We start from the raw sequence: 10,424 nt of genomic DNA on the forward strand, positions 1-10,424 counted from the left end.
TTGAGAAGAATGTGTATCCAGCCATTGTTGGGTGGATTATTCTATAGCTCTAGAGCTATATGTTAGATCTACTTGGTTTAGAGTGTTCAAGTCTTCAATTTTCTTGTTGAAGGTCTGTCTAGTTCTATTCATTATTGAAAGTAGGGAAGTGAAGTCTTCAAATATTGTTGAATTCTGTCTTTCTTCAATTTTGTCACTTTTTTGCTTTGTGTATTTTGGAACTCTATTGTTTTTTGTTTTGTTTTTTTTCAGTTGGAATCATTTTTATTTAAATACAAAAGAGAGCACTGACTTTTCTCCCCCTCTTTTAGACATACACACAGGTCTAACAGCCAAAAAGTGCAGTGAAAGTGAGTTTCTGCTCTGCCCTCCACAGTCCCCATCCTGTGGTTGAAGCTGCTGCAAGCCCCTGGCCCCTCCCTTTTCCAACAAACATAGAAGTTCACAGTGGCTGCTTTTACACTACAACTATAATGCATTTTGTATTTCATATAGTGTGCATATCAAAACAAAATAGTCATTTACAGTCAGGGGTACATCCTTCCCAATGGCGTCAGTTCCTACCCCACAAAAGATACAAGATCTGGGCCCTGGCCAGTTGGCTCAGTGGTAGAGCGTTGGCCTGGCGTGCAGTAGTCCCGGGTTCGATTCCCAGCCAGGGCACACAGGAGAAGCGCCCATCTGCTTCTCCACCCCTCCCCCTCTCCTTCCTCTCTGTCTCTCTCTTTCCCTCCTGCAGCCAAGGCTCCATTGGAGCAAAATTGGCCCGGGCACTTAGGATGGCTCCATGGCCTCTGCCTCAGGCGCTAGAATGGCTCTGGTCACAACAGAGCGACGCCCCAGATGGGCAGAACATCACCCCCTGGTGGGCGTGCCAGGGTGGATCCCGGTCGAGCGCATGAGGGAGTCTGTCTGACTGTCTCCGTTTCCAACTTCAGAAAAATACAAAAAAAAATAATAAAAAGATACAAGATCTGGTCAGGAGTAATTTAGTGAAAGAGGCAAGATGGCCAGGGCAGAGTAACCATCTGCATTGCTGCACTCTGGTATCCAAGTGAGGACAGAAGTCAGGATAGTGTGGAGGGCACAGCTGCAAGTTGGGAGTCTCTCCATGAGACAATGTGGGGGAAATTCTCTCAACCAGGTTTAGATAGGTCAATGCCAAAGTTTAAAAAAAAAAAAATCAGCAGTTCAAACACTATTTTCAAACTTCATCCACCAAGACAGGTTAAAGATAGTAGTAACAATCTAGATCTTCCCAGGAAGTGAAGGTAGAGCCCCTGGCATTCCTCCTGACAGCCCTGTGTGAGGCCCCAGAAGTATCTGCCGCTGCTGCAGTGGCTGCTGTTGTTCCATTTGCAACTTCTCAGTCTCAAAGACAACAGGAAGACCGGAATCATGAAGGAAGTTGTCCCAATCCACAAGGCTGCCCTGGAAAACCTGTACATTTTTGAGCCACAAAGAGGGAGAGATCAAAAGTGGCTCCGGCTGCGGACCGGATCCTCTCTGGTAACATCTCCGTCAGATCCCACAGTCTCTCCGACAGGGTCTCATCTAACTCATTCTCTTTGTCTTCTTCCAGCTCCTCCTCAGTTTTCTCAGCATTGCCTTTCGCCTTTCGGAAGCAATTCCTCCGGGGACAGGGGAGCTCCAGGAACAGCAATGGCAGAGGCAGTGGCCATGACTGGGGTTGGGGGGGGGCGGGGAGGAGCCCTGGAACTCTATTGTTAAATGCATGTTTCTGTTATATTTTCTTGATAATTTGGACATTTTATTCTCATAAAATATCCTTCTTTGTATCAAGTAAAATATTTTGTCTTAAAGTCTTTTTTCTGACATTAGTATAGCCACTCTAGTTCTTTTTTGTTACAGTTTGCTATCCTTTTACTTCAAATACCTTTCTGAGTCTTTGAATAAAGATGTTTCTTTTCTTTAAAGCTGTTTCTTACAGACAGCATATAGTTGGATGTTTTTTGTTGTTGTTTGTTTTTTTACACATGCTTTTGATTTATGTTTAATGCATTGATATTTAATGTAATTACTGGCAAGGTAAGATTTATAGCTACCATTTTGTTATTTGTCATCTATATATTTTATGCCTTTTCTATTAATCTATTTTTATGTTATTGCTTTTTTGTGTTAAATATATTTTTTCTACCATTTTAATTCCCTGTCATTTCTTTTACTATATTTCTTGAGTTATTTTCTCAAAGGTGGTTACCCTAAAGACCACAATATCCTAACTTATCATAATCTAGTTTAAATTAATTCCAACTTAGTTTTAATAGTATACAGAAACTTTGCTTCTGTATGGCTTCATTTCCTTTCTGTCTTTGTACTGTATTGTCATACAGGTGACATCTTGACATCCTTATACATTGTTTGCCCATTACCACAAGTCTGTAATTACTGTTTTATGCTATCTTTTAAATAAGATAGAAGGAAAAAAGTTACAATAAATTTATATTGCCTTTTACCTATGTAGTTACTCAAATAAATATTCCTTATTTCTTCATGCAGATTTAAGTTATTGTCCAGTAACCTGTTATTTTAGCCTGAAGGACTCCTTTTTGTATTTATTGAAGGGAGGGTCTGCTAGTGATGAATCTTTCATTTTTGTTTATCTGGGAATGTCTTTATTTCTGCTTTATTTTTATTTATTTTTTTAATAAATAAATTTTTATTAAATTTAATGAGGTGACATCAATAAATCAGGGTACATATATTCAAAGAAAACATGTCCAGGTTATCTTGTCATTCAATTATGTTGCATACCCATCACCCAAAGTCAGATTGTCCTCCGTCACCTTCTATCTAGTTTTCTTTGTGCCCCTCCCCCACCCCCTCCCCCTCTTCCTTCTTCCCTCCCCCCACCCCCCGTAACCACCACACTCTTGTCCATGGCCCTTAGTCTCATTTTTATATCCCACTAATGTATGGAATCCTGCAGTTCTTGTTTTTTTCTGATTTACTTATTTCACTCCATATAATGTTATCAAGATCCCACCATTTTGTTGTAAGTGATCCGATGTCATCATTTCTTATGGCTGAATAGTATACCATGGTGTATATGTACCACATCTTCTTTATCCAGTCTTCTAATTTTTTTTTTTTACAGTGATTAAAGCCTTTAAGCAAACTCTTGGCCAATACAGCAAGAATCCACAAAAGAGTAGTGTCCTCAACATGTTCACCAAGTCCAAGTTGGCCCCAACACCATGCCAAATCCCTGAAAAATGCAACCCAAACCCAGTTCAGTCTGTTAGAAGCTGTCACAAGGAGCAGGAGTCCAGGAAAAGTCCACATCCAGGAAAAGTCCGCATGGCACTGGAATCATTGTCACAATTCTATACTTTGCAGCTCACGTCCAAGTCCCAATGACTGCTGCTTCTAGCTGGTAATGATTCAGGTAGACTGGAAAAGCCATCTGCAGCATGTGTGGAGATGGAGCTTCTGTTCTCCTCTGCCTGGAGAGATGAGACCAGGTTGCTTTTCCCTGGAGCTCTGCGACTGTGGCTTGGTAAAGCAAACCTTGGGATACACTAAGCAGTCTCAGTGTGGCTTCTTCAGTGTTCCTTGGTTGAAGAGTCCTCTTAGTTTAGTCCAAAGTTGGTTTTTCCAGATGATAGTTCTTAAAATTATTTTGTAATCCACTTTGGTTCTGGGAGGTGGATGTTGGTACGTCTGCCTACTCCAGCGCCATCTTGTCTTCCCTCTGCTTTATTTTTGAAGGATAGTTTTGCTGGATATAGAATTCCCAATTGACTTTTATTTCAATACTTTGACTATGTCATTCTTTCCACTGCCTTCTGGTTTCCATAGTTTCTGATGAGAAATTAGCTGTCAATTTTATTGAAGATTCTTGTATGTAATAAATCATTTCTTTCTTGCTGCTTTCAGGATGTTTTTGTCTTTTAACAATTTAATTATGTTTTATGTGAATCTCTGCATTTATTCTACTTGCAGTTCATTGAGCTTCTTAAATGTGTAAGTTAATATTTTTCATCAGATTCAGAAAGTTTTTAATTTATATATATATATATTTTTCCCCCTCTTTTCTCCTCTCTGGGATTTCCACAGGTCTCTGAGGTTCCAGTTTCTTTTTCTTATTTATTTTTATTTTTCTTCCTTAAACTGTATAATTTAAATAGACATGCACTCTCTGCCTGCTCAAGTCTGATGTTGAGTGTATCTAGTGATATTTTAAAAATTTTCAATTATTGCAATTTTAACTCCATAATTTTCACTTGATTATTCCTTATATATAATTTATATTTCTTTATTGGAAAAAAATCTATTTGGAAAATTATTGTATTCATATTTTATGTTAGTTTTAAGAAATAATTTCCTTTTGTCTTTAATATATTTTAAATGCCTGATTTAAAGTCTTTGTCTAGTAAGTCCAATGTCTGGGTTTCCCAGGGATCATTTCTATATGGTACTTTTTTCCTATGTATAGGTCATCCTTTTTTTCTTTTGCATGTCTCTTGATTTTTTTGTTGAAAATTGACATTTTCAAAAACATAATATGGCAATTATGGAAACCAGATTCTCTTCCCCAGTTTTTGTTGTTGTTACTATTTGTTTAATGACTTTCCTGAACTAATTTCATATTTCTCCTATGGCTTCTGAACTTTGAGTTATAATTGCACATGCTTTCTCCATTTCAAGGGAATAAAGAAGTTTTCCTATATTTTCTTGTATTACTTTTATGGATTAAAAGACATCTTTTTGGTAAGATTTCAACTTTGGTTTGTTTAGGCATTAGCCCAACAAAAAGTATGAGATGCCTGAGTAGGTGGTGGTATAGTGAATAGAGCATCAGCCTGGGATGCAGAGGACCCAGGTTTGAAACCCTGAGGTTGCCAGCTTGAGCATGGGCTCATCTAGCTTGAACATGAGCACACTAGCTTGAGCAAGGAATCAAAGACATGACTCTATAGTCACTGGCTTGAGCCCAAAGATCACTGACTTGAAACCCAAGGTCTCTGGCTTGAGCCCAAGTTCACTGGCTTGAGCAAAGGGTCACTAGCTTGGCTGGAGCCCCTAGTTAAGGCACATATGAGAAAGCAATCAGTGAACAACTAAGGTGCCAAAACAAAAAATTGAGATGCTTCTAATCTCTCTCTCCTTCCTATCTGTCCCCCTCTCTCTCTTTCATAAAAAAAGTATGAGATATATATCCAGCTTTATTTCTAGATGGCTATTTATTGTCCCAATATGATCGCAAAGTCCATCTATCCCTCAATAATTTGCAATGCCTTCTTTATTATAAACTAAATTTCCATATGAATGATGGGTTTTTGGACGTTGTTTTGTTCTCTAGATGGGTATGTATGTTCACAGAATAGTATCACATTGTTTTCATTATTAAGACTCTGAGCCTGATAAGGTATTGGCACAGTGGATAAAGTACTGGCCTGGGGTGCTTTAGCATGGGATCATAGATATGACCCCCTGGTTGCTGGTTTCAGCCCAAAGGTTACTGGCTTGAAGCTCAAGGCTGCTGGCTTGATCAAGAGGTCACTGGCTCAGCTAAAGGCCCCCAGCCAAGGCACATATGAGAAAGCAATCAATGAACAACTAAGGTGCCACAACTATGAGTTGATGCTTCTCATTTCTCTGCCTTCCTGTCTGTCTGTTCCTGTCTATCCCTCTTTCTCTAGGAAAAAAAAAAAGACTGAATTATATTAGTCAGTAAAAATACTACGCTCGCATTGTTCTGCTTTTTCATAGTTTTTTGAAATCTCCTTGCTTGTCCATTATTTTTATATAAATTTTTAGGATCGATATGTCTGGTTAAAAAAACCTTTCCAGTATTTTTATTTAATTTTCTTTGAATTTACAAATTAATTATATAATTATATTAATATTATATATTGAAATGAAATTGCATATAAATAAGTTGGGAAGAATTGTCATCTTTAGAGATGTGAGCCTTTGAGTCTTTTTTAAAAATATTTTATTTATTGATTTTTAGAGAGAGGAAAGAGAGCGAAAGATGGAGACGGGAGGAGCAGGAAGCATCAACTTGTAGTTGCTTCTTATATGTGCCCTAACCAAGCAAGCCTGAGGTTTCAAACCAGCGACTTCAGCATTCCAGATCAACAATTTATCCCTGCACCACCACAGGTCAGCGAGATGTGAGTCTTCTTATTTAAGATTATAATATGTCCTTGTCATTGCTATTGTCCTTCAATACTGTGTAAGATTTTTTTTTAATTTCCTTATATGGGTCAAGGTTAGTCCCAGGTGTTTCATTTTGCTATTATGTTAAAAGGGGCCTTTTATTTCTGATGTACTTTTTAAAAGGAAAGAAGGAAGGAAGGAAGGAAGGAAGGAAGGAAGGAAGGAAGGAAGGAAGGAAGGAAGGAAGGGAAGGAGGGAGGGATGAAGGGAGGGAGGGAGAAAGGAAGGAGAAAGAGGAAGGAAGGAAGGAAGGAAGGAAGGAAGGAAGGAAGGAAGGAAGGGAGGAAGGCAGGCAGGCATACACTCAACCTTTGACCCAAAAATCTCATACTTAGGTATCTGTCTTTTGGAAATAAAAACACAAATATATCAACAGCTGTAGAAAGTCATTTGTTATAGCAATGCTTATAGTAATAAAGACTAAAAATAACTTTATATAATACGGGAGTGATTGGCTAAAGTATGGAAAATCCATAGTGTGGTATAATATAAAGCTATATAAAAGCTGAATTAGAGCTGTATCTTTTAACCTTAAAAAGCAGTGATGGTATTTATAAGTATAAAGTAGGTTTCAGCAAAAAATGTACCTGATAGCCTGACCAGACGGTGGCATAGTGGATAGAGTGTCAGACTGGGGATATGGAGGACCCAGGTTCGAGACCCTGAGGTCACCAGCTTGAGCGCGGGCTCATCTAGTTTGAGCAAGGCTCACCAGCTTAAGTCCAAGGTCGCTGGCTTGAGCAAGGGGTCACTTGGTCTGCTGTAGACCCCTGGTCAAGGCACATATGAGAAATCAATCAATGAACAACTAAGGAGTCGCAACAAAGAATTGATGTTTCTCATCTCTCTCCCTTCCTGTCTGTCTGTCCCTCTCTCTGACACTCTTTGTCTTTGCAAAAAAAAAAAAAAAAATGTACCTGATATAATCAGTGGTGGGGTTCAGCCGGTTCACATCAGTTTGGTAGAATAATACCTAATTTTTTGATAAGCTTGGCGAACTGGTTGTTAAAATGGCACTTTTTAAAAATTTTTTTAATTTATTTTATTTATTCATTTTTTTAGAGAGGAGAGAGAGACAGAGAGGGAGAGAGAGGAAAGAGAGACAGAGAGAGAGAAGGGGGGAGGAGCTGGAAGCCTCAACTCCCATATGTGCCTTGACCAGGCAAGCCCAGGGTTTTGAACCGACAACCTCAGCATTTCCAGGTTGACGCTTTATCCACTGCGCCACCACAAGTCAGGCTAAAATGGCACTTGTAATCAAGGTTCTCTCTAAGGTGAGCACCTGGGCAGCTGCCCAATGTGGAAATCACAAATTTACATTTCTTACTCTTTTTTGACATTCATCTGCACAACAGCATATTCTAAGCGCCTGTAGTAATGTTCATTCCGTCCATAGGTGAAAAAAATTTGATGGAACTATGCTTGTAATATTTATTTATTCATTTCATAAAACTCATTATACCTTTGGTGAAATACTGCATTTTAATTCCCTCACATTTGTTACTTCAGTAAACAAACATATAATGTAAAGAGAAAAAGTGCCAAACAACCAGGGAGTGACTTGTATTGTTTTTTTGTCAGGTATTATTTAATATTTTTTCATCAATCTTTTAAAACTTTTTTATAACATAACCTAGTTTTGTGTACCTCTTATTGTTCTTATTTAAGTATTAAATGCATGAAATAATAAACTACTTTTCAGTATATAATTTTTTTTATATTTCCAATGATCATTAGAGCAGAGAACCAGTTGTTAAATTATTTGTATCCCACCACTGGATATAACCTCAGTTTTATAAAAACAAAACAAAGATACAATTCCTGTATAAATGTGTATGTGTTTGTATGAACAGGGGGAAAGATGAAAAAGGATCCACAGTAAACCATTAATATCAGTTATCTAGGGTGGGATGTAAATATAGAGAGGAAATTAAAATATATGCCAACAATTAGCATATAAAAAAGAGCAGAATAAATAGAGCAAAGGAGTTCTAAGGTCCTTGCATTGCTCAGGAAGTGAATACAAGTGTCAATTAACATTTAATTTTGATAAATCAATGCTACATATTGTTTACCTTTAGCATAACCTTTAAAGTAATTGTAAAAGAGTTTATAAGTTCTGAGCTAACAGGGAGATGGAAAATAAAAAGTTCTCAATCAATCTAAAAGAAGTTAATGAAGGAGAGGCAAAAACACATGAAACAGTAGAAATAAGTACTAAACACTTAGCAAGATGGTAGCTTAAAAGCAATATATAGTCATTATAAAAATATAAATATAGAAAATACTCCAATTATTGTAAATTAGATAAAAAGTAAACAATTGTAAACAATTGTTCTAAACAACTCTAAACAAGAAGCATATTGAGCAGACAAAATACAGAAAGGTTGAAGGTAAAAATATAGTGAGGGACAGAGTCCTATAAAATACTAATCAAAAGAAAGCTGGTGTTGCTATACTGGTTTTGTCAAAGTAGACTTTAAGGCAAAAATAATTAGTAGAGATAAATGGAGATAAATTAGTAGTTTATAAATATAAAAATTTCAATTCACCAAGAAGCTAATTCCAAATGTGTATTCAACTAGTAATACAGCCTTAAGTATATGAAAGCAAACATTAAAGATATAAGTAGAAATAGAAAGTTCCACAAAGAGATTTTAAAATGCAACTCCCAATTACTGATGTTTTTAACAAGATCTGAATCAAGATTTGAATCTAGATCAAGATTTGAATACTACTGCCAGTAAAATTGACCTAGTCAAAATATATGAAACACTGCACCCAATGACTTTGTAAAAAATATATTTCTAAGGCGTCCACTAAATCTTTTACGAAATTATCTATTTGCTGGACCATAAAGCAAATCTTATGAACTTTGAAAACTTTAATATTGCCTGACCTGTGGTGGAGCAGTGGATAAAGCATTGACCTGGAACACTGAGGTTGCCAGCTTGAAACCCTGGGCTTGCCTGGTCAAGGCACATATGGGAGTTGATGCTTCCTGCTCCTCCCCCCCTTTTCTCTCATATCTCTCTAACAATGAATAAAATCTTTAAAAATAAGAAAGAAAGAAAAGAAGCCTTTTAAAAAGAACTTTAGCCTGACCTGTGGTGGCGCAGTGGGATAAAGCGTCGACCTGGAACACTGAGGTTGCCGGTTCGAAACCCTGGGCTTGCCTGGTCAAGGCACATATGGGAGTTGATGCTTCCTGCTCCTCCCCCTTCTCTCTCTCTCCCCTCTCTCTAAAAATCAATTAAAAAATCAATAAAAAAAAAAATAAAAAAAAAAATAAAAAGAACTTTAATATTATACAGGGAATATTTGTTCTGTAATCATAATACAATTAAACTGAAATCAATCTTGAAAAGATAACATAAAATCCTAAAATATTTGGAAAGTAAGACATATAACCCAACCAACTACTAAAAGAAAATACAAAACATGTATAATAAATTTTTTTAAATATTTTGAACTGAAAAATATAAGAACACTACATATCAGAAGTTGTCAATGCAACTAAAGATATACTTAAAGGGAAATTGAGAACTCTAAATGCATATATTAGAAAAGAAGAAAGACCAAAAGTTAAGCTTTCATCTCAAGATGTCAAACAAAAAACAACAAATTAAACTCAAAGAAAATAATAAGGGGCAGAAAATAGATAAAATTTAGAAAACAGACAGACTAAAGAATATCAACAAAGATAAAAGCTGTGTGTGAAAGTATGAAGGCAACTGATAACCCCAGGACTGAGAGAGAGCGCAGGATGTAAAAGACATGAACAATGAAAGTCAGCAATGAAAATGGGAATCTCACCATAAATGCCCCAGATATTGAAAAGGACAAAATAGTGTGAACAACTTATGCCCATAAATTTGAAAATATACATGAAATGGACAAAGTTCTTGTAAAACATTAGTTACAAAAAACAACACAAGAAACAGAAAACCTGGATATTCATGTAACTATAAGACACACTTGATTCATAATTTAAAATGTTTTGACAAAGAAAACTACAGATGGTTTTACTGGCAAATTCTGCCAAACATTTAAGGAAGAAATAATTCCAATCTTGCATACTCTTCTAGAGGATAAGAAGTATTATCCCTCACTTACTTTGTGAAACTAGAAAGATTTTGACAACTAAATCTAGCTGGAACATTTGGAGAAAGAAAAATGATAAGGCAATCTCATTCATAAGCATAGGTGTAGAAATTCTAAACAAAATAATTCCA

At 36.6% G+C, this 10,424-nt stretch overlaps 1 pseudogene; it reads right to left on the reverse strand.

Moving 5' to 3' along the window:
- Nucleotides 1–966: 966 nt before the first annotated feature.
- Nucleotides 967–1,682, reverse strand: LOC136323527 (mitochondrial import receptor subunit TOM22 homolog; annotated as a pseudogene).
- Between the last annotated feature and the right edge of the window lie 8,742 nt (nt 1,683–10,424).

The sequence above is a fragment of the Saccopteryx bilineata genome, chromosome 2, assembly GCF_036850765.1.
Source record: "Saccopteryx bilineata isolate mSacBil1 chromosome 2, mSacBil1_pri_phased_curated, whole genome shotgun sequence".
Taxonomy (NCBI): domain Eukaryota; kingdom Metazoa; phylum Chordata; class Mammalia; order Chiroptera; family Emballonuridae; genus Saccopteryx; species Saccopteryx bilineata.